Source organism: Wolffia australiana, chromosome 7, assembly GCF_029677425.1.
Source record: "Wolffia australiana isolate 7733 chromosome 7, ASM2967742v1".
NCBI classification, from domain to species: domain Eukaryota; kingdom Viridiplantae; phylum Streptophyta; class Magnoliopsida; order Alismatales; family Araceae; genus Wolffia; species Wolffia australiana.
Window position 1 is genome coordinate 19,485,197 of NC_135841.1, and position 24,851 is coordinate 19,510,047.

Consider the following 24,851-nt stretch of genomic DNA (forward strand, 5'->3'; position numbering starts at 1 on the left):
GTTTTACAGTAACTAGGGAAACACCTAATAAAATGAGGCTAATAAGTTATATTAATAAATTCATCATAAACTAATATATTTATCTTACCACGAAAATAAATAATGAATTCACATGGATAGAATACAAAGTCTAAGGTATTAAGTTTTTCCCGCTGCATTCTTCTTCTCTAATTCTCTTCAAATACCTCCAATTTCTTCAAGTTAACTACATATGTTTCAATCAGTCATTAACTTATACTCTCTATTTCAGTGATTATTTTCACTTGAAATTAGAAATGTGATGCAACTACCTAGGGATAATGATTTACTTAGCCAGCTCTAAAGTGTACTCGCCCAAAATGAAGTTACATATAGCTGAGAGTTATTATGCACTGATATTTTGTGCCAAAATTTCTGCTATTTCTATACAGATTATTTAAATGAGAAATTATTTTTTCTGATATGATATTTTTTATTTTTTAGCCCATGTACTGTACTGGAACAAAAGTCCCCTTGGATAGTAGGCCATACCGCATGGGAGTTTTGGATGGCCAAATCAGTGTTTCTAGGAACAACAGAAGCAAAAAGAAAACAAAGAAAAAATTATTTGAAAAAAAAATAAAAGAAGAAAAAAAAGAAAATAAGAAAAAAGAAGAAGGGGGTTTTGACGTGTATGAATTTCTTATGTGAATTTTCCCGTCATGGTAATATTGATCTATATGTATGGACCATCATATTGGTCACATCTTTTCTATCTCCCCCACTTCTTCTAAAATCTTGGGAGTAGGTTATCTTAGGTAGCACCGACTCCCTTTGACCATAATTCCTCCCATTGTTAACATTTTCCCGTCCCATTCACGAGACTGCCATCTTTCAAATCAAAATCCCAATAATTCTGCCATATATTCTTGTTGTTATCTTCCATATTCTGTCTTCAACATGAGGAGGGAATTGGCTCCTTCTATTCTTGGGTAGGAAGAAAGCTAATGGAGAGACAAGTACTAGGTGGCCGCCACCCCAGGAGAGAGTGATCTGGCTTGTGAGAGATGTGAGGCCAATATCAAACGAGTGCAGAGAGATTACCTAGGAGTATAGCGTCATACCTAGCAATAAGTACACTCCATTTTCATCTACTTAGACATCCAAACCAAAGAGAGAAGAACCCCACATTCCTGAAAAGGTCAACGCTCAAATTGTCATTTTGTGTTTCGCCTCAGCTTGTGATTGATATGTTTACCACTTCCAACACTTATTCTTTGACCCACAGGATAAAAAATGAGAATTTGGCAAAATATTAAGATATTTCTAAGGGTCTAGCAATGTCTAAATAAGGGGGGTATATGATAACACCCTAAATTTGGTATTTAATTCAAGCAATTAGCATAGTTTCATGCATTTAAAGAGTTCAAAATAGGGTTGTTATCATATATTATTTGTTAATTAATTTTTCTAAGTGATTTCTGATTTTTCCCTAATTATTTGTTAATTTTGTGAATTTTATGGGATTTATTTAAGCTTGGAATAATTTTATTTAAATGAAAATTTCAGATTTAACAATTAATTTTAATGTTGATTAACGTGGGAACAAATTATTAAAATTTCCAGATTGTTCTAGAATTTTATTCAATTTTTGTGGAATTTATTAAAGGAAGAAATGAATTTTTTAAATAGAAGAATGATATATATAAGACACAGAAAGAGTTTTAAAGCAATTGCTAAATTTAGAGGGGTTTTCTCAAATTTTTGTTGCAATTATGCCCTTAAAACAGTTCTCAGTCGTGGTTACGGGCAATTAAATTAGTTGCAGGGTTTTATTGAAATTAATCAGGATTTTTTTATGTTTTTTCAGGAAAAAATGGAGGAGAGAGAAACCGGAGGGGCATATACATAAATACTTTTGGCGGGGCCAAATTGCGGATACAATCTATAGGATGCACTTAAGCGCAAAATGCCGTTAGAAAGTTTTGGGTAGCCACGTGGCCATGTCTCAATTGTCGGATGCAAATCCGACGGCTTAAATGCTATCCAAATTCTTTCAGTTTGAGAGCGGTAATTTCATCGCCTGTGACACGCATACAAAAGGGGGGCACGATAGGTGATGTGGCACTTTGGATTGGGTAGCAGTAATGAAAACGCACAGGTCAGTGCATTTGATATGTATTTTCCTATTTTTTATTTCTTTCTAATTCCGCAACGGGGTACGTGGCGCGTCGAGAATGAACCCGCCATTTGAAGTTCAAAATGCATCAGCCAATCAGTGGGCGACACGACATTGCGTGTAGAAAAAAAATTAATTTAAATAAATAAAAAATTCTCCAATGGCTTAGATTGGTCGATTTTCATTTATTAATAACTTTTGATCCTGAAGTCCGATTGAGGTGATTTTTTTGTGGATTTTCTCCTCTTGACTTCCTATTTCTATCTATATAGTTGGATCATTTAGATAGAGCCTATATTGACGGATAAAACTTAATTACTAACTGGGGGTAAAATGGTAATTTTACCATGTAACCTAAGTATAAAAGCCAAATTTTGAGAGGAGGAGCTCATTCTGGAGGTGGTTCTTTCACAGCTGCAAGACGGAGAGGAGCTTCATCTTGGATCACTTGTATTTGGTACTTTTTCACTACATTGTATTTGATTTTTAGTGTGATGTGGATTATGTTTCAGTGAAGTTTGTGATTTTTCCTCTTGGTCTTGGTCTGTATTTCTAAATAGCTTGGCTTGAGTGGCATGTACAAGCCCTTACTAGGATTGAGAGGAGAGATTATGAGATTGATCTAACTATTCCAATTGCAAATTAAGGACTAAAAATTTAGAAAAAAGGTTTGAATTCTAGGAAGATTAAGGTATGTTTATGAAATAGTAGTTAGTGAATTTGGTTTCCAAATCCCCCCCAAAACAAATTAAGACCAAATCTCCTTCTTATCCCTCTAATGGACCCCTTTGATCCTTTTTATTGGATCAAAGAAGTCAATCTAGAGCTTCTCACTTCTTCTGTTCTTCCCATCTCTTCTACCCCCCCTTCTAAGTTCCTAACCTAATTAGGGTGATTTGATCTTCATTGAAGATTAAATCAACTCTAATTAGGATCAAATTATTCAAGAAGATCACTAATTGAATTCCTTACTAGCTTCTCTTGGACGATACCCATACTTATCAATATACATCTTAAGTAGGGTTTTATAAATTTTATTGTATAAGCTAAAATCAACAAAGACAAGGGATTAAAAAATTGAAAAATTCACCCTATTTTTGGTTTGTCAAGGTGGTTCTCTTCTTTGGTAATCTTTTGCACATATCCACCTTTCATTTCTGCTACAATCAGTGAAAATCATTTGCAACCCATACTTATCACTATACATCTCTGCCACTTGGCAGTGTGCCATCCATTTCCATCGCAATCAGGGAAGGTGTTATGCAAATTCCACTCTGCTCCACTCCAATTCACACACTAACACACAATGTGGACCCGTTCTTTTAAAATGTCATATTGTGATATTAGAGTGACAAGCAAGATATTTTTAATTATATTTAATCAATACTCCTTTAGGAAAGACCCATAAAATCCCCGATCATATTCTATATAATTTGAATAATTTTTAAAATATAATAAATATTATATTAGTTTTTTAGATTTATTTTTATTCATTCTCACTATTTCACTCTCATTAAATAATTTTAAATGCCTAAAAATTATAAATCAGTAAGATATAAAAAAAACAGAAAATCCACTTTTTCTGTTCCGTGTATCTTTTCATTTGACCTTTAATCACTTTGTATTCATACAGAGATATGGAAATATTATTGCATGAATCAGATAGCATGGATAATATTTTTATGCCCAGTTTCTTATTTATGGTATATGAGCATTGAAAGTTCATTTGAATGGTTAAATATTTTCACGTTTAATATATCTTAAGTAGTTATTTATAAAATACTAATAAAATTAAACAACATAAAACTTTCTTACACATACAAAAGTTATATTCATGCTAATTTTAATAACATAATGTTCATAAACATGTTTCTATAAATTAAATCCTTTTGGAGGGAATCTCTTTCATAAATTACCATGGTTCTGATAATGTAAATTTCCAAAAAAAATTTTATGATATCATCAACTCTCTTCAGGATAATTTATTTAATTGGAATTCATTTTCTTAAATTGATCCTTTACACATTAACATGCATTATAACTTAGTAAAAGTTTGAAAATTTAATGATATCTCTTATTATTTGATTTTGGATTTTCCTTACAAGTTTAATATTATTTTATTTATACGCCTTCAAAACTTTTACTAAGTTATCATAAAGATAAAATCGTCATATATAACGGTATGTGAAATTTTGAAAATAATGGGGATCTCAAGTATATACAAAGCACCACTTTCTCAAGTCTTCAAATTGGACTCATATGAAAATTACTAGCCAAAGATCAATACTAAGTATCTGTCACAATATTTTTTAGTTAATTTCTATAGATGTGTTTGTGTACACAACTTCGGTTTTTTAATACCTATATATTGTAAAAGTTGCCCCAAAACTGCCCATGAATTGACGACATGTAACAAACCATGTTGAATATTGTATGGCCTACTTCATGCCACATTTAATATACATGATTTAATTTTCTGGTCCTACATAAGAAATTTGTCTATATCTATCTTCAGGATACTACCTTGAAGGCGGCCATGGGAAGGAGCTCAGTACAGAGGATATCGGAAAAATATGAAACATCAATCTTAGCCTGCATCTTTTATTTAATAGGAATGTAATACTAATATTTTTTTACCAGCCTACTAAGATCTTTAAGATGACACCAAATGCACCATTTAATAAATAATTCAATAAAAAGTTTAAGTACATAAATGCAATTAATAAACTATACTCATTCCTTTAACTTGAATATTCATACCTACGATGATAATTTAAGGCTACTGAATATATAGGCCTTAGGTTTTACTCTCAATAAAAAAGTATTAATTAGAGTGAATATATCTTAAATTTTAATTTTTTCTTAAGTTTCCCAACAGTTAAATTTTTATTAATTTTAGCCCTCTCCTAAATTATTAGGAACATTAAATCTTGAAATCTAATTGTTTTTTTTCATAATTTAATATTTTAAATATTATATAATAATTATATTTTATTATTTATGTGATCTGAAGTTACAGAAAAATAATATTCACCACCTTATCATGAAATGTGTATGCATATTTCTGACTATTTTATGCATTCGTGAATAACTTTAGCATATTATGAATAAATCTGCAAAAAGAGTATACAAAATATGATCCAGGTTTCATTCCTGGATATTATTAGGACAAGAAAACTTTATTTGGAGCCCTTTGGGCTAGGAGGGAAGTGAGATTGTGGTGACAAGAAAGGGATCAGTAACAGGGGAAAAGGCCAATTCTGGCTTGACCAAATTTACTTAACCCTGTAACAATTAGGCATGAACTGCAGAAATAAGGGCCTCTCAATTAATTTCAAGAAATTAAACATGTCATAAAATTATATAAAATGGAATACATGGGTATTTTGAGGATGTATATCCCATGTCTCTCTCTTTTATACTTAGGAGGTTTTATCAGAATTCGCTGATTGTGGGTGTATGGTACTTGCGTGTCAATGATTTCTTGAAGGAGTCTCTTGTTGCCACATGGGAGATTTTAATGCATGGTCTACCCAAGGCAGGCCTCCTTTTAAGAATACTCTCCGAAGGTTCTTAGATGGCGTTTTCTAGGACTTAGAACTAACCCCCCCAATCTCTTCATCAATTCTCGTCGCCCACATAAATTCCTAAAATGTTTTGCTTGGGAATCTTGAAGTGCTTATTTTCTTGGGAAAATAACGATCTTTTATAGTCCCTCTTATTTTCCTTTATTTTCTCAGCCTCGGGTTTTCCCAAAATGTAGAAATCCATCGTTCATTTTTTACTCAAAAATCCAAAAACAAGTTGATTTTATTTATTTCCATGAAAATTATAATTCTTGAATTCCTTAGTTTTTCCATCGAGAGCTGATTCCTCAACCATTCCCTATCTTCGAATATTTTCCTTGTCTCCCATCTATCTATTTCTCTTTTTTTTTTAAAAGAAAAGAAAATAATGCCTGATTCGATGATGATTCAACCAAAACCTGCCCTGAAACAGATATAGAGTAAACATGCCAAAAACATATAAATAGTTTAATGAAAATCGGAAAAAATGAAAACCCATAAACTGAGGATATCGTCAGGTTATTATACGATTTACAATATGTATTTATAAATCAGGAAACTTATAAGTCTATCATCTTTATGGAGGTCAATAAAAAATTAGGACTTACGAAGATGAAGTTCAAGCTGGAAATGGGCTCCCGTCTGTTCCACCATTATCCTATGTTGATGTACCAAATTTCAGACTCCTGTCTCCTGTAGATTTTGGAACACAGTTGAAATTTCTTTCGCTTCCATCGTGAGTTCATCACCACTGTGATTTAGTCCAAAATTACATAAAAGTTCTTGCAGCTACTAACTGGCCCGGTTGGGACTGTATACGCTCCACCGGACAGTCTCACACGGAACGTCAGATGTCGATAAGATTATCCGAAACTCGGGCTACGATTCTTTATTTTAATATCTTACATGGTTGTAAGAGAATTAGAAGCCAACAGAAGAGTAAAGTTCTGAAGCTTCTTCCACTCTTATCCTCCATGAAAGACAAGCACTTTCGCTGACTTGCGTGGATGGGAACAAGCGAGAGTGAAGTAACAAGAATCAGTTGGAAGGAAAGATAATATCTTTCAAGGAAGGATTGGTGATCGTGTATCCTCCGTCGACGATAAGGTTATGCCCGTTGACATATCTGGACTCATCGCTCGCCAGACACAGCACAGCCTGGGCGATGTCCTCGGCCTTCAACGCCTGGACTTTCAGCACTGAACTCTTCTCCACGGCGGTCTCAACTACCTTAACGTCAATCCCAAGCCCCTCGCAGGCCAAAGGCGAAGCCAGAAGATGAGGAGAGACGCAGTTCACCCGTACTCCATGCAGACCAAGCTCTACGGCGGCGTCCTTTGTCAGCCCCACCACCGCGTACTTCGACGCCGTGTAAGCGCTGACCGTTAAACCCCCACTGACAGCAACTGAGCTGGCCGTGTTGATGATACTCCCACTCCCCGAAGCTGCCATGGCTCGTCCCGCGTGCTTGATCCCCAGCAAAACGCCGATCACGTTCACCGCCAGCAGTCTCTCCACGTCTGACCTATCGATTTCGGTGATGGGCTTGTAGTGGACGACCACATGATGTCTAGTCTACCGTGAGACCTAACGACGGTCTCCACTGCCGCCTGGACGTCGTCCTCGACCGTCACGTTGCAATGGATAAACGACGCGACTCCTCCTTGATCGACGATTTCTCTGCAGACTTGTTGGCCCTTCTCGTTCTGGATGTCGGCTACGACGACGTTGGCGCCATGGCGGGCGAAAAGCTTGGCGGTGCTCTCTCCGATCCCGCTGGTTCCTCCTGTCGTGAGGGCTACCTTTCCCTCCAAACTGCAACCAGAACAACAACAGTTATCTATCTGTACTGAGCGATAACACAGACTATACAAGGAAGCAAGTGTAATCTTGGCAAACTGTCGTACCGTCTTGACGAGGAGGACAGAACAGGAGGGCTCGTCATCGCAACTTTGAGAGAATTGGGATTTGGGAAAGAGCTTTGAGTGATACCCGTCTCCCATGGATCAAACAGAGTGGTCGGCGGATCTTATATAGCTGAAAGAGACGGGTCCAGGCAATGGGCCCATTTGGGGCCCATTTCCCTCAGATTTAAATGGGTTTCCACCCCCCTTGAACCCTATCCGAATTTCCACCGTTAAGGGTGTTTTCCTTCTTTTTTTTTTCTGGTTTCTTCCTCGCTTCTCCTCTCTCTCCCTTGCTTATTGTCTTCAGTGCTCCTTGGTGGTTACTCCTTTCTCCGGGGAGTTCAAGGAGGAGTTTATCTACTCCATATGACATGCCAGTGCCTTGCACCAAGAGCCTTGGACATTGACCTTCTCTGAGTTTATCTACTCCTTTGTCCTGGAAGTTCGTTTATGTATCTCTATACGCCGTCATATTGATCTTCTCTGAGTTGTTTTATTCCTCATTTGTACATAGCATCTTGGGATTTCTTTCAACACGGAGGCACTGAATGTGAAAGCACATTCCAAATCTAAACCTAACCTGTAGAAAAAGACACATTTGTTTTCACCAGGAACTCTGGCCACTGTCAAAATCCATGAACGGACCTTCCCAATTCCCAGCTTGAGATTCTAGAATGTTACAAGTCTACGACGATAACTTAGTGTTTAGTATCAGGGAGAGAATCGATCACAATATCAATGAACAGAGATAGATGAGGAACAGGAGAAGAAGAGAAATAGAGGAAGATAGAAGATAAGAACGATAATGTAGATAGATATTCTGAACACTGATGTTTCTTATACAGAGATGAGGGTCCTATTTATAGGACTTTGAGGGACTCCCGTTGGCCTTAACCCTGCTTGAGTTAGGGTTGGGTTTAGCCAACCCTGTCTTGGGACACAACGTCGTCTCGATTGTTGAGACACGTGGGTTAGACGAGTGTTGATCCACAAGATCTGCCTTTACATTGATTGTATGGGAAGGATTTATCACCTACTTTTATTGGATGGATAACTGCTCTTGAACATTGGACTTAATGTGTCTAATCGTCTAATAAAAAGAATATATGTACTAGGAATAATATGGATAAAAATCATAAATCTGGAACTCATAATTTATTGTGATGAAGGCCTAACTCTCTCTCTCTCCCTGTCACATGGTCAAATCCCGAGCTAGATCTCTTGTTCGAATTTGGCGTGTGCCAGCCTCAATGTTCAGGGCAAAACACTGAGCAGCCTTGATCTCTTGCAGCATAAGCTATGCAGATTGCTTAAGATCTCAGAGAAGGGGTTAGAGGAGATGGTGGTGCTCTGCACCGTCAGGAAATAGGGTCATTGCATTAATACCATCAAGAGTACATCATCGTTGGGGATAATTACATGGGCGAAGATGAGGGGTGATAACACGAACGAGACGAGGCACCTTGTGCCGAGGTAATGTCGCCACACCGCCTCAAGGCCGCCGCTCCGCGCGCGCGAGCCCACTCTGCCGCTACACAAGTGCGCTGGGCCGAGCGCCGTGCGCCCATGGGCCTGACGATCACACACGCCACCCCTGCCTTGACGATCACACACGCCACCAGCACCCGTGTCAACACTCTAGCGCACAGTTTGCGCGACGCCGCTGCAGTTGACGCCCCCGAGCTGGGCGCTGTGCGCCAAGCACTACCCGCAGGAGCGCTACGCGCCCGTTGTGCCATCTCGGCACTCTCAATACACCACATACCTTAGTCTCCTGGCGGGATGTCTCCCAGCCCCGCGCCCCGCACACGCAATGCGCGCGCTGCCCGCGCGGCCGCTACACAGCACCCCGCACAACTCCGCGCGCTGCAACCGTGGCACGCCGCCCGGCCTGCGCATCCCGCACCCGCGTGCAGCGCTTCCCGCTCCCGCGCGCAGCGCTCGGCACTAGCGCGCAGCGCCAGCGCCCGCGCGTGGCGCTTGGCGTTGGCGCGTGCGCGCACACACCGATCAGCCCGCGCGCCCAGCACGCACGGACCATACCTGATCCGTCCCACCTTGGGCGTGGACGGGCACGTGAATCACCGCCGACAGTGGCAATATCCTGAAAGATCAGGTATTTGGGCATCACTACCCATAATGACTCAGTCCTTTAATGTCGTGAGCCGAATTACACGGACGCGCCCTCCCAATAAGCACGCAGGCCTCTGGGCAGGAAATGCCGCCTAGTTAGGGGCCTAACACTCACTCACTCACACACACAACTGTTCTATCTCAAGCCCCATACATTAAAATAGAAAAATCAATGAATAATTTAATGATGTACATGCCTATTCATGAATTTTTAACTTTTATAAACTAAAAAGATTTTTTTATTTTCATCCGATACCATATGACATGTTTTGTCATTTATGGTGTAGGGTAAACAAAGATGTGGAGGTAACAAGATAAAAATCAATTTCAATATTTGTAATAAAATCTCCTATTGCATCCTTTTTTAAGGTCCCAGTTTTGATTAACACAATTCTCATTTCCTAATATACTTGGAAATTTTTTGTAATTCATAGGAACAAATGGTGTGATCATTTTAGCACACGATTCCAAAATCTACTGGTACCATAATGTTACTAAAAATTAATTTCATCAACTAGGGAGATAAAAGATAACTATCATATAAATTTGTGAACTCTTCGAGGTGGTATAAAATTAATATCAAGTTTTCAAAAAAGGCTTTGAAAATGAGTCGATTAATGACGTATGATCAAACTTAAGAAATTTACTAAGTAATTGATGTCTGAATTAGATGAATAAGTTATGTATGAAAATCTGATGAATAGAGGAATACAAAGATGTACAAATAATGCAATTTGTATGTTAGACTACAGAGATACGGATATCACAATTCAACGTCCAAAATCACAACTTGCATGACGATGAGGTTGTCAAATGACGATTTGGGAGGTCCAATATCAAAAGCATTGCTATTATTATAAATCCATGAAAATAGGACTCAAATCTAGATCGATTTCCATAAAAATAATGAAATTAGGTTGAGTAATGAGTCAGAAAAGTGTGTCCAAAGTTCCTACTAAAAAATGTTACGTACTTGAGGAAAAACGATGAGGATACAATCAAAATCTCTTTTCTTATAATCTAATTATAATTTTAGAAAATTATAAATCAAAATAAATAAATATTTAATATTTTCAACAAAGCCCCCAAAGCTTAGGCCTTAAATTAATTTTGAAGCTCATTAATCACTTCATTCTTCACTTTTGGAGTATTCTTGTGTGTTCGCGATTATTCTGTATCTTCTTTTGAGCGATTGATGATATTTTTGCAACAATATGAGTTTCACCAAGTCAATAATGCAACTCACTCTATTCATGAGCAAATAACATGACTACACGCTTGATTGATCAACGATTTCTAAGGTATCTTTCTTTTGAAGAGAAAAAAAAATAAAGTCATATGAACGTGAGAGAACTCAGCCATCTATTGTTTATAATAAACTTTGATGGTCGAGATGAGGCCACTTGGCATCATGGAAGAGGCCATGTCTCTGAAGTCATGGGTTCCATATTGAGGTCCAAGTCATGATCATTAGATCATCATCAAATGGTTTTGTGATCGTATTGGAATTTTTATGACTCCACGTGTACCTACATGGAACTTCAAATATTTAAATTTCTAGAAAACTAAAAAGAACTGTAACTGAATATAAGAATGAATAAAATCCTATTGGGCTCCAAAGGGCCAGACTATGCAACATAGGTTGTGCGTTGGGCCGATGAAATTGTGTGACTGGTTAAAACACTTCACATTGCTCCATCCTCTTCAGCTGCCACCATGGGCTGATGGCACAGCACCAGCCGCAGCCCCGGATACGTCTTCGGAGACGTCGCCATCGCCCTCGACAGCACCGGCCGTTCACGTTCAGCCCGCTCGGCAAGCCAAGGCGACAGTACGCACGCCCGGATTCAAGTATTCCAGGTAACGGACTTTTATCTTCGTCTTTATGTTTTTGTTTGTTCGTCATTTTCTGTCGTGAGCTTCGTCGTTCGTTGTTTTTCTTACGCACCGTGATCACGTGTAAGGAGGGAGGTTCGGCCCTATAAGGATCTCCCCTCCCCCCTCCCTGTGTTCGTCTTTGTTTTCCTTGTCTTCCAGTCGTCCTCATGTCCTTTAGGTCATAAGGTTATTTTCAGTCAAGAGAAGGTCCTTTTGGTCTTAGGGCCCCCATACCCCCCCCTATATAAAGGTCGGATGGGTGCCCTAAGAAAGATATGATGTTTTTTTTGAAAGAAAGTTACCAATGAATTTTGAAGAAGACAGAGGCTTCATTCACCTGATGAATTAGGGTTGCGTCCCGCACTGTTGAAGAAGGAGAGCTCACGATCGAGGAGAAAGCAGTGAAGACTACGCCCCATGCGAGCACCCTCTGGCGGGATACATCCCGTTCGGCGCCGTAACCTCCTCGTCCCATCGGACGAGGGTTGGAAGGTCGGTCCCCATCTCCAGGCGACCCCGTCGAACTCGGGACACGGCATCCCACGCTTGTCGGCAGCTGCACGTACGACACTCCTTACCCGCGCCATTCATCATAGGTCGTCCCCGTAGGAGACCCGTGCTGGACGCCTACCCTTGAGTAGACGTCGTGCACCGACACTTACGACACCGAGTACGACCCCCTCGGTGACGGCCGGACTTCGTCCTCGACTTTGTCCTGCATCATGGGCCCATTCTAATCGCTTTGCATTTTAGGCCCGAGAAAAACTCATTTGTTTATATCTTTTGTTTTAATTTATAACTTAGAAAATCTATACCTTTTAATTTATAAGGCATTTTTAATAAAATTTTCTCCATTGGTTTCAAATTTCATCTTCTTTAAACTCATACCATCTGAAATGAATAATTAGACATAAAAAATATTATTTTACAGGAATCACTAGTTTGGCTTGAAAATTCAAACTAGGACAACTTTGATTCTTCTAATCTTCGCCTTCATCTCTTGTTTCCTTGTTCATCCACTTAAGAAAAAACCAAACTCAAAAAATGTTGTTAATTTCAAATGGTTTGACTTAAGAAATATCAAACATGAATAAAATATATAATTAACCTTCAATTCAGGTAAAAAAATATGACTTAGTGGAATGACATAGTAATTGTAAAAATATCATAAAATAATCAGAATGGGGGTTAGATTCTCAAAATCATAAAATTTTTCAAAACCTCAACTTGTTGCTTGCCTTGTGAGAATGGGAGTTAGATGATGTAGAGTGAAGGGAAATTAGAAGATGTAGAGTTACATAATAGTCCACATTTGTGCAGCTTATAAACACACAAAATGGTGTCCATCCTAACCATGTGCTATCTTTAGTAGATAGACAGCTTGTTCCCTTGAAGAGGTTTTTTATCCCTCTATGATTCAAGGGGCTTCACTCTATCAATAAATATTATGTGCGCGAAAGGATGGCAGGCTACAACTTGCTAGTGAAATGGAAGGATTTTTGTACAAGATGTTATCCACCCATGTTCCAGATTAGAGGAGTGGATGAGATGTATAGTAAGTTTGAAATTGGTATAGTATGAGCGTTAGAAAACTCCTAGTTGGGACTCTATGGTTCCTCAAAGGAATGCATAGATCCATAGTTCTGTTGACCCTAAAGCCTCATTGCACTCAAGGTTGCTCTTCCCATGAATTATTTTAACTTACATGAGGGCTCTATCAAATTCTCTATGTTTAAAAGAACCGATGTTTTGACCATGATTTTATTTAATGATCACATGTAATGTTGACTATAACACGGATATAGTATAATGAAGAGGAAAGTACCTAGATTTGAAAATCATTGAAAAAATATTTTAAAATTCCTCATCATACCCACGTATCAACGCTTAGAAAATTGTAAGTTTTTTATAAAGCTCACACCACCAACTAAAACCTTTTATTTTCATCTATAAAACCATCATGCTTATGAAAATATGGAAATCATGAAGATGGCTAGGACCTCCAGATAGTATTGAAAAAAGATGAAGAAATAAAATTGAATAAATATGTGTATTTTTATATTTACCGATCCAACTTGTTAAGAAATATACGAATTAGCAAACAGAGCCTTACATTTTATTGACAAATGATTCATAAATGATGTTCACAATTTTGGCACAGAATAACCCTAGAAGTTAAAAATGAACTCATGTTATCAGGACAGCATTCATTATACAAAATTTCTAAAGTAAAATACTATATCAAAGATCCAGACATCTATTTGTGAAATATTAAAATACACAGCAAATGAACTTTATGGAACCCCTCTCCTAGTTTGCAATCTTGTTCTGTCGGATGAGGCGACAAACAACCCCCAAGGAGCTAATGAGGGGGAACACAGCTCAAATATCATCTTCGTATGAGAGCGAAAGAGTGCCCATAGAATTGACCAAAGGGTCCTGATGCCAGACATCGTCGGTGATGTCGTCCGACGGGTAATTCCCTACTGTAATGAAACTACGTGATGCAGTGATCCTAGGTGGATGTACGTGCAGGCCCCGACTCGTGGGGTGTTGCTGAGATCCAAGCTCTAGGGTGGGTGACTGATGACGGTGTCAGCGACCTTCTGACCCTCGTCCAAGCGACGATGGTTACTATGGCGCTAAGAAGAGTAGTTCTGTTGGCGCTCACATGTAACAGACGGGCTTGGCCTGTACCTAAGAATTTACTCAAGACATAAATTTCAGAATATAAACTGCTCTCTCCTAGTCTAACCCAAGCGCGGTGGGGTGCAGCAGATAAGTATACTGAAGTAGATAAATTAATGGGCGAGCAAGGGGAACGACGTACCTCATTGGTAGTGTCGTCTATTATCGATGCACTCGTTGGTGCAATTGCCAGGGGGGGGGGGCAGGTGTGACGAAGGTGTGCCAGAGAGGGGTTAAGCGACATGGGGTCGGCAGCACGACATGGGGCCGGCGCAACACGATGCAGGTGACACAATTCGATGCACGCGGTGCAGGTCAAGCAAGTGCGGCGAACGACTGGCCGACCGGAGTGGCGACCGAGCGGGCGCTGCAAACGGTTAGACAGACCACGCAGGTGGCCGGGCAGCGGTGTTGCGACCACGTGGCGATGCAAGCGGCGAAGCAGGCGCAACAGTAAGCGAGCAGTTGAAAGGCCGGGCGTCAGAGTCATCACTGGCGTCTGGTGGACGACGGGCATGGCCGGGTGGCATCACAATCAGCCAAGGCACGACAATCACGGATGGACGAGGATGTTGTGAGTGACCAGGCAGTGACGCGATCGTTCCGGCAAAGTGTAGGTACAGGCGGCTGGCGAGCAAAGAGGGAGTCCAGGTGGTATCGACGGCGGCTGGGTAATATCGCGGGAGTGACCAACTGCTGGGCAACGTATTCGGCTGGGGGTGTTGCACGCAATCTTTCAACGGTGTAGGAAGAGCGAGCAACCAGCAGTACAAGGGGACAACGACAATGCAAATGTGGCGGGGCGTGGTGCACGGTGGTGGCGACTGCTAAGATGACGGTGCGCGCACGCTGCTGCTGGAGCGGGGCGTCGTGGCACAGCAAGCTGCATGCTTGTGGTGCGTGAGAGGGTGGTGCAAACGTGCCGGTGTGCGCACGACTTGACAGCAGCGAGCCTGGGCCGTGCAATAGAAGGGAGGGCAGTGGCATCTTCTTCCTCCTTTTTGCTTCTCCCTTCCTTTCCCTTCTTCTCCCTCCTCTTCTTCGTCCTCGAGAAACGTGACCTAAATTCACCTCATAGAAAAAAATGTCCCTAACTAGTTAGGGCGCCCATCATGCCCTTATATAAGGGCCATGATGGGACCTTACAAAGGGTCCAATATGGGGGTAATTGACGCGAAAATGACAAGACACACGATGGACAGACAAATATGAACACAACAAACATGGTAAATGCGACGCACATAACAAGCACGTGCCGAGGAAAATAAAAACATTTGAATGTGCGGACGTGCTTTCCCCGGGTATTTGAACCCCGGTGTCTTCACCTTTCCCTTGGCGTGTCGGTCGGGTTGGACATGAACCGATGGAGCCGTCGATGATGATGATGATGATGGCTCTAAAGACGTCTCCGATGGAGTGGGCTTGCTCGCTCCATCAGGTCCTGTTTTTCATGAAGGCTGGCAAACTAATCCGGTTCATCAGCTGGAAAGTAGGGGCCACGGAAGCATTCCCCGATGCACTTTCTCCTCGAGAGTTTGCACTTTGTGCACACCGGACTCTGGACCTCTTCATTATTTGGAGAATTCAAAAAGAGCTATCTTCAAAGTCCTATGTTTGTGCTCTTTTTGGTGTTGCCCAGGAGGCTTAATCAAGCAAAAATGAATAGTGCTAGAGAGAGAGAGGGGGCCAGAGTGTCAGAGTCAGCAGAATCTACGCAGAATCAGGACTGTTCCATCTATTCCGTAAGTTTTGCTTTCTCATCTCTCAAGTCTTATGTCTGTATGTGTATAAGTTAGGATTTCATATATTTTTCTTCAATAAGCATTACTTGGTGAATTCATGGTAGCGGGTCAAGCCAAAGATGCTACATCAACTTCTAAAGTAACAAAAATTGTGAAGAACATATTGAAGAATGAGGGTGCCTCATTGTTATCGGTGCGAGAAGGGGAGTGTTTGTTTTAATTTAAAATTTTTCCAATATAGAATATACTGCTAACGATTTCCTTTCTGCCTTGTGTGGGACAGTGATGAGAGGAGAAGAGAAGAATCACGGGGAATGCTTTTTTAGATAAGCAATAAGAAAGTATGAACAAGCTTTGAGCTTACCTTTCTCAAAGCCTGTTTCATATTGGGCTGATTTAAGTGTAGTGATATAATATTGGATGTCTAATCGTCTTAAAATATATGATCTTATTCATTGTATTTCTTTTACATGCCACTGATTGGTTGAAGCCGCTAATGGGGACTGCAGGGCCATGTGAGTAACGAATCAGAAAGGAGATAAGGGCTAATGGGATCCATGAAAAGGCAGATAGCATAGCCTTGTGGACCACGACTATGACAAAATCACAGTTGTTGGCCCAACCCTTAAAGAGATCAGACTGCTATGGCCAGATCCATCCATCTCTGCCCATCAACATCAACTTCATTGGTCACACGACAGATTCCTGCAAAGAGGAGGGACCATATGCCATCTAGTGGCACTGGGGGGGGCCTCCAAGGTCAGTTCATGAGATCTAAATCTATGGGTGGTCTTTCCTAGGCATTAAAATGGGGTCTACGACCCCCAACATGTTCTAATCAAGATCTAGAACAACAGTGGGGTGAGCAAGAGGAGGGGTGTCACACTTCTCCAATACTCCAGATGCCCAAGACGGAGCCAAAGAAGCTCCAAAACTTCCTGGAAGCAGTCCAACACCAACGACAGATGGTACTCATGCCAAAGTCAGGGCGCGGTGAACAACACCCCCACCCTTAGCCTCTTGAATCAGGGCATTACTGGTGATATTCTGAACTTCTTTGGTAGAAATTTATATTTGAATCTAAATTTACAGTTTAGTTTGATCGCAATCAAAGCTTAAATCTGACTTTGAAGTTCATTCTCTAGTTTGGCCTCTTTGAAGTATTTTTAAAAATTCCCTCTGAGCACCATATGTTCCATTTAAATATTCGTAAATATTTAATCCACCTCACATAATCAATATACATATAATTAAATATTATCCTTATTGTCTTTATTATTCTTATCTTTATCCATTCTCGTATATGTTACTTTAATAAAATACCCGTATTAACTAAATCCACAACTAGTAAAGCCGTCTTCCATTAGCATAACTACCTATCCTATCTTACAAATAAACTACTACTAATTAAAATAAATAATTATACTAAACTACTTTTTAAAAATAATATTAAATAATATATATATATCTATTACTCTCATATATCAATTAAAAATTTAAAAAGCATTCTTCCACAACCTATAGAAATATGCTCCTTTAATGTAAGACTATAAATCCATTTCAATACCCCTAAAAATATATAAATAATATACTAACTTGTCTCTTCCATTAATTAATTCATCCCACTTACTAATTACTTATCATCCACCCTTTTACTATATTTATTATTATTACTTTATCACTTCTGTTACTCTACTACATATTTCATCTGCTATAAGTTATATCACCATCTTACTTCCCTAAACCTAACTCCAGTATTAGATCTACCTCTAAATTTCAGATTATAGTACCATCTAAAATAAACATTTCAGCATTATTTCATTGAATAAATATTCTTTAGCCGTCTCGATCGAATCAAAATAGCTGAAGGGTTTATTATTAGTTCATTTACTTTAACATTGTGTATTGTATAATTGGATATTCTTCATGGGGAAGAATCCCTTTCTAGTTTTCTATATTTTTGAAACTGAGCTAAAAATTTGAGTTCACTGAGCTTTTTTTGAAATAAGGTTTTCCTTTTCTCATAACTAATTTTTTTAATAATAAATTAGTTGGGCCTTAAGGTGGATTTATTTTTAATTAATAATTATATTTTTACTATTGTCTCCACAAAAAGTTCAACATCATAGAGAGGATTTCTTTTTCCCCAAACATTTCTTCATTAAAGGGATACAATTAAAAATTTTACCTCGTGGTAGTTTGATTCTAAATAAGTGATGGACCAATACTATTTGAACTGCCTCCATGTTCAATATTTTATGTAAGAGTAAGTGGGTTACAGTCTGATGTCTTCTTTGTGTGTATGTGGATGGCTAGTACTACACATTTTAGCAAACTCTTAAAGTGATTATCATGATATCATTAAAACAACAAATAAAGTATAGTGGTGTTGACATGTTTAGGAAACAGCGTGGAACTATATATGCTGATTGGCAGTGCACTTGTCTCCTGCCCTTGATTTTAAAATGAAATAAGTGAAGTAAATCATTTAGTTTTTTCCTTTAACATCACTATTTATCCTATTTTGTTATATTATTATGTGATATTCACCTTATATCTTAGTGAACATGAGAAACAATAATTTTGAGATAATAATTTAATGTATTTTCTCCAATTATTAGTGATGTTCTCCTTTTTAAAAAATATCTTCAATGTAATCTGCTGATTTCACTGATGATTTTTTAGTAGCCTTGAGAGAAATATGATAAGTATTAACATAAAATTCTTTGACGGCATGATAAAAATATATTCTAAAACATGGAAAGAGATATGCACAGATTTTCATCAAATCTGAAAATGTTATGTGGATAAAGGGGCTAAAGTGGTACTACCTCTACATTTCAGCATGAAACTTATTCTTCATCATTAGATATCATTGTTCAAATTTGGAGAAATCTAAGCCATTGATAAAATCAAATAAGGGTAGTCATTTCCATGCATTATTCATCTTAAATCTCCTAAAAGTAAGTACAACAGTGCCAAAAATGCTTATTTTGCATAATAATGAGATCATGCCTTTTCACTTTCCCAATGATTAAAAAGCTTACATTTTCTACTTAATTAATGTTTCCATCAATGCTTTGGCATGCATTTCACAAGTTACACAGTTTGGGATTTACTTTTAAGAGGATTTGAGGGATTTGTTGCAAAAATATCGATATTAAACCCAAAACCTCCTAATAGTAGTGTTATTACACCTATGCATGAAATAATATGCATTATATAAGGTATGCCTATAAAAAGAGGAAGAAGTCTAGCCACAAGAAAAATTCCCGCAGCTACCATAGTAGCAGCATGTATAAGAGCGTAAATCGGAGTAGGACCCTCCATAGCATTGGGTAACCATACATGATGAGGGAATTGTGAGGATTTAGCAATTGCACCAAGGAATAATAGAAAGGCACACAGAGTTGGAAATAAAGAATTTTCCTGATGATTGAGCTTATTAATATTTCAAACAAATCATGAAATTCGAAACTTCCCGTTATCCAATAAAAACCTAAAATTCCTAATAACAAACCAAAATCCCCTACACGATTGGTTATAAAAGCTTTTTGGCAAGCACTTGCTGCACTTGGTCAGGTGAACCAAAACCCAATTAATAAATATGAACACATTCCTACCAATTCCCAAAAAATATAAATTTGTATCAAATTAGAACTAGTAACTAAGCCCAACATTGAAGTATTAAAATAACTCAGATAAGCAAAAAACCTCAAATATCCTTGACCATGTGACATATAATTATCACTATAGATAAGAACCATAATTCCAACAGTAGTGATTAAAATTAACATAATGGAAGTAAGTGGATCAATAAAGTAGCCGAACTCTAAGGAAAAATCATTATTGATGGTCCAAGACCATAGATATTGATAAATAAAACTTCCATTTATTTGTTGAAAGGCCAGATTGGCCGAAAAAATAAGACCTATACTTAGGAGTAAAATACTAGGAAAAGCCCACATACGACGATTGTTTTTTGTTGCTCTTGGAAAAAGCAGAAGTCCAACTCCTATAAGCATAGTAATAGGTATTGGAAGTAGAGGTATTATCCAGGCATATTGATATGTATGTTCCATAAGAAAGCAAATTTAACAGTTTTTTTATAATTTAGTAGTTTCCAATTCACCAACTCTTATCTCTTTCGAAAGGAACAAGAATAAAAGAAATAAATCAGTACAAAAATAAATTATGAAAAATTCAAAAAGTGGATTCTTAATAAATCTGATTTATCCCATCTATTATTTGGAATAATTCAAAAAAAATTCCCTTAATTAAATGAAATGGCCAAATAACTAGATTTAAATTATTACTTCATTAATATTTTAAGTTATACAGAGGCTCACTGAGTTCATATCCGCATCCATGACTACAATTAGTCTCTAAAAAAGGAAACTTTATTGTTATAGTTAAGTAATTATCTAATTTAATTAATTAATGTGGAACTCCTTCATTGAATTCAAATTCAATTATAAAACTTATTTTATAATAAACAGAATGTTATAACTAAGAGTTTGATTGTTTGAGCTGCAATAAGATAACAAAAAAAAGATATTACTTAAAATTCTCTATCTAAACTCTCTTGTTTAACAACAAATTTATGTTAAAAATGTATGGTCACTCTCAACTTGATGAACTAATAGATAATAGGAAATTTTTGGTTATATAATAATAATCAGTGGATAGTCAAAGACTATTACTAATTAAAGTAACGGCTTATACTATAAAGAAAGTAGTAAAGCAAAACAAAATATTTGTTTTAAACTCTTTGATCTTTCTTTATTAAGAAGATAGTAATTTAATTGTATCTAATAAAGATACGAAAAACATAAAAAAAATAAGAACACTTATAATGAATATTAAATAAAAAATTTTAGTATGTAATATCCACAAAATAACTAGAAGATTTGTATCTTATGACTTTATATCCACTATATGTAGAATTTATATCTTATGACTTTTTTTCTATGCAATAAGTTCAAAAATTTAGAGATAATTCAAAAACTATATCTCTTTTTTGAAAAGTAGATGTCTTTCACATCCAATGATAAAAATAATTAACTTTTTGTTGAATGGCAGTCCCAAAAAAATGCACTTCTATTTCAAAAAAACGTATTCGTAAAGCATTTGGAAGGAAAAAGCCTATGTGGCTGCGCTAAAAGCTTTTTCTTTAGCTAAATCGATCTCAACAGGACAGTCAAAAAGTCTTTTTGTACGACAAACAAGTAATAAAGCTTTAGAGTAATCTAAATTTAGATGGGTCAAATAATTGCCACTTTTCATTTATTTTCTAATAGCACTTAACTCTGTTTAAGCCTAATTAGATTAAGTTTTGTTTAAAATTATTAAATATGAATGAACAAACTGTTATGATCTAGTTAATATAAGAAAAGACTTTTTTCTATTTCTACTGTAACTAGAGTGGCGTGGTTCTAAACATAATGCCCTTAGGCACCAATGAATCACGAAATGCTATGGTTCTTACATATGATTTCTGAATTTATTCAGAAGTAATTCGTCGAGATCATGCACATTTTTTATCCTATTTTATTAAATAAATAAATAAAGTGCAGTTGGTTAGATCCAACTTATTTTTGAAATACACAACTCGCACACATTCCCTTTCCAAAATAAAAGAGTACACCAATTACTACGCTTAGATTTATTGGATTTGTTGCAAAAATATTGGTATTAAACCCAAAACCTCCGGCGGATGGCCAGTGGCCCAAGGAAACAAGAGAATCAATGAGTCAAGTGGGATATGAATCTAACAATTTCCCTAGTGTGTTGACTCTTCAGGTCAAGGTTGACTTTTGATGGTCATAAAATTACAAAATTTTATGGGGAAGTCAAGACAGGAGTCTTGAGGCTTGAGACAAAATTTCAAGTCAAAAGGAGCAATGAAGAAAAAGATGCATGCTAACCAGTGGAGTTGACTCAGTTGATAGGCTTGGTATTAAGGAGCTTGAAGGAGACCTTCTAGAACGTCCTTGGAGGCTTCCAAGTTGATCAAGGCACATGAGAATGACTCCAGCTGGCAGATCCTGGTTGGAGGAGAACCCAGGGTTGAGACCCAGCCCAGGATTCATGAGATGGAACCCATCCATTCCAGCTCAAATCTAAGGGTTAGGGATGAGTTGTAACTAACTCTAACAAACTTTTCTTTTCCCTTCCCATTGGTTAGAGTTTGTTGTAACTAACTATAGCCAGTTGGAATCTGGTTGGTTGGGGTCTGATCACCTGGATTGAGGCCTCAAGAACTCAATCCTGGACGTTCATCCATGATCCAACAACCAAGAATGGCTGGAACAAACACATGTACCCCTATAAAAGGGCCCCCTCACCCTCCTTGAGGGCATCCAAGAATTCAGTATTTTTTTGTTCACTTTCTTTCTGTCTGACCTTGTTCCTGGGTCCACCTTCATTCTGGAGGTGCAAGGAGTCTTCTAGGAGCGTCCTGGATCTCAAGCCAGTTGGTAGGGAGCTGGAGAAACAACCTTGGGCCCTTTGGGGTGTGACAAAAAAGGTTACGTGCTTCTTCTCATCCTAACTCCTAATAGAATTTTCCTAAGCTTCTTGGCTATTCTTAAGCAGGTAGCCAACATCTCAAGCTTTCCAACGCCTACTCACACGTGTCAAACCGAAATCTAGAACTCCAGATATCGTTGTTTTGGTCCACCGCACTTGAGAGGACCTCCGCGCGCGCGACCAGCGGCGGAGCGCTGAAGCCCAGCACACAAAACACGCTTCCGCCCGCACATTCAGCGGCGGAAGCGCCCAATTTGTGCGCTATCTCTCTCCTACTCTCCTTTTCTCACTCAATTAAATTCAGAATTTTTTTTCTCTCCCTAGAGATGATAAAAAATTCTGAAAAAATTCTCAAAAATCATTCTCGGTCTAAGCTTCCTATGGAAATGTTTTCACACTTGGTAAAATTCAGATCATCTTTATTAATTGAACATAAACCTGCTTAATCACCAAAAACATTACAAAAGAGGTGTATACAAATCTTGAACTTGAAATAATAATTGAAATTCATCTTAACTAGTTACCTAGCTCCCTGAGGGATCGATCTTTACTAAAATACTACTAGTAAGGAAATAAAATTGTTGATTGGTACCTAACTATCCTTACAAACGACTTGATATCAACTTTTACCCCTTAGTTTGGACCAATCAGCCATCTTATTTTATCTCTCCTGCGATCCATGAGACGGATCGCCAATGTGGCACACAATTTTAACAAGGTTTGAAAAATTAAAAAACTCATTAAAAATATTTAAATGAATTCATTTTTATTTCCAAAATTAAAAAATTGTTTCCTTTATGAATTTATGTCAGAAAAATTCGTACAAATACAGGAAAAATTGGAAAAATTGGACTACCATTCTAAAAATATAATAAACTCTTAGAAATAATTAAATGTATCTAAATAAATATTTTATTTATGAACTTAATGTTTGAAGATTCTAACAAATATTCAGGAAATTCAGGAAAATTCAGAATTCATTCTGAAAATACAACAATCCCTTAGAAATATTTTAATAAATCTAGATGTATATTTTCTGACTTATCAAAATATTTGACTTGTAAAATTAATTTTAAAAGTATTGTAAAATACCATTAAATTCATAAAAACATGAACTTCATTATTAAAAAGTAATAAATCATTTTAAGCCTCAATGACATGAATTTATGACCGTTTCACTGAAAACAGTGACATAAAATACACAAAGTTACTATAAAAAGAATCATTTCATTTGTGCTGATCAGTACCTATTCTTCTTTTCACTTTTCTCACTGGTTCTCCTTAACTCCCGATCCAAACCAAAATGGTGTAGTGGCAATGGTAGATCGATAATGGCTATATTGAGATACAGGGGGACATTCAATGTGTAAGGGATCATAATATTTGCCCTTTCATTGATTTTCTATCTTGAGATTAGGATCTATTAAATAATATCTACCATTGATTCATCTTCCAGTTCTTGGTACCCACCTATTATATTTATTTAGAGTCACTCTATATTCATATTTCCTCTTATCATAACATAATTTATCCGATCAGATGAACTGTATATGTGTATTCAAAATTAGATAATCAGGTATGTTTGCTATCAAGCGTAAAATAATTGGATCTATTTTAAGAATGATGTTCAATCTTTTCAAAAAAATTGGGTCATTTAATAGAATTTTTAGACATGATAATCAGTGGAAGCATCTTTTTATAGGGTTTTCCAACATCACATTCATAAACAAAAATTAAACTTAAGTGAGAAATTAGTTTTTTTGAATTTTTGGGCCTTCAATCCATAGATATTTTGATTTTTAAAGTTTATGAGTAATCCAGAATAGATTGGTCTGTTATTAATCATGCTTTGCCGTGTGTTAACATCTTAAGTATTTGAATAGCAACCAATAATTTAGATTCAGCAATGATTAGTTGTGGAAATCAGAGGAGCGCCTTCATGTCATAAGAAGTAACATGAAATCGCCACATTACCCTTTTTTATCTACCCTACTTAACCTCCAATTTGCAAGGCACTACATTACCAGATTGAGTGGGGGTCAGACAGCAGGTTTACAAACATGATTTGCTACTTAAGATGCACTTTGTAAAATCCTCTCTATATTTGCCTAATTATGGCAAATAGAGAGGCATAAAACGTGAAACATGCTATAACACTTGCCATCTTATTTTCGGGCTCCCAAAGTGATGCACTCCAACAATTTCCCCATCTCTCTCTCCTCCAATCATCCTAAAGTCATAAGTCAACAACTATTCTAAAAATCCAAAA

General features: G+C 37.5%; 1 pseudogene across 1 annotated transcript; it reads right to left on the reverse strand.

Moving 5' to 3' along the window:
- Positions 1-6,566: 6,566 nt before the first annotated feature.
- LOC144705816 (secoisolariciresinol dehydrogenase pseudogene) lies at positions 6,567-7,694 on the reverse strand (annotated as a pseudogene). The gene is made up of 2 exons (XR_013582119.1): positions 7,611-7,694; positions 6,567-7,518 (listed from the first exon to the last, which is right to left on the reverse strand). The product of XR_013582119.1 is annotated as a secoisolariciresinol dehydrogenase pseudogene (transcript).
- Between the last annotated feature and the right edge of the window lie 17,157 nt (positions 7,695-24,851).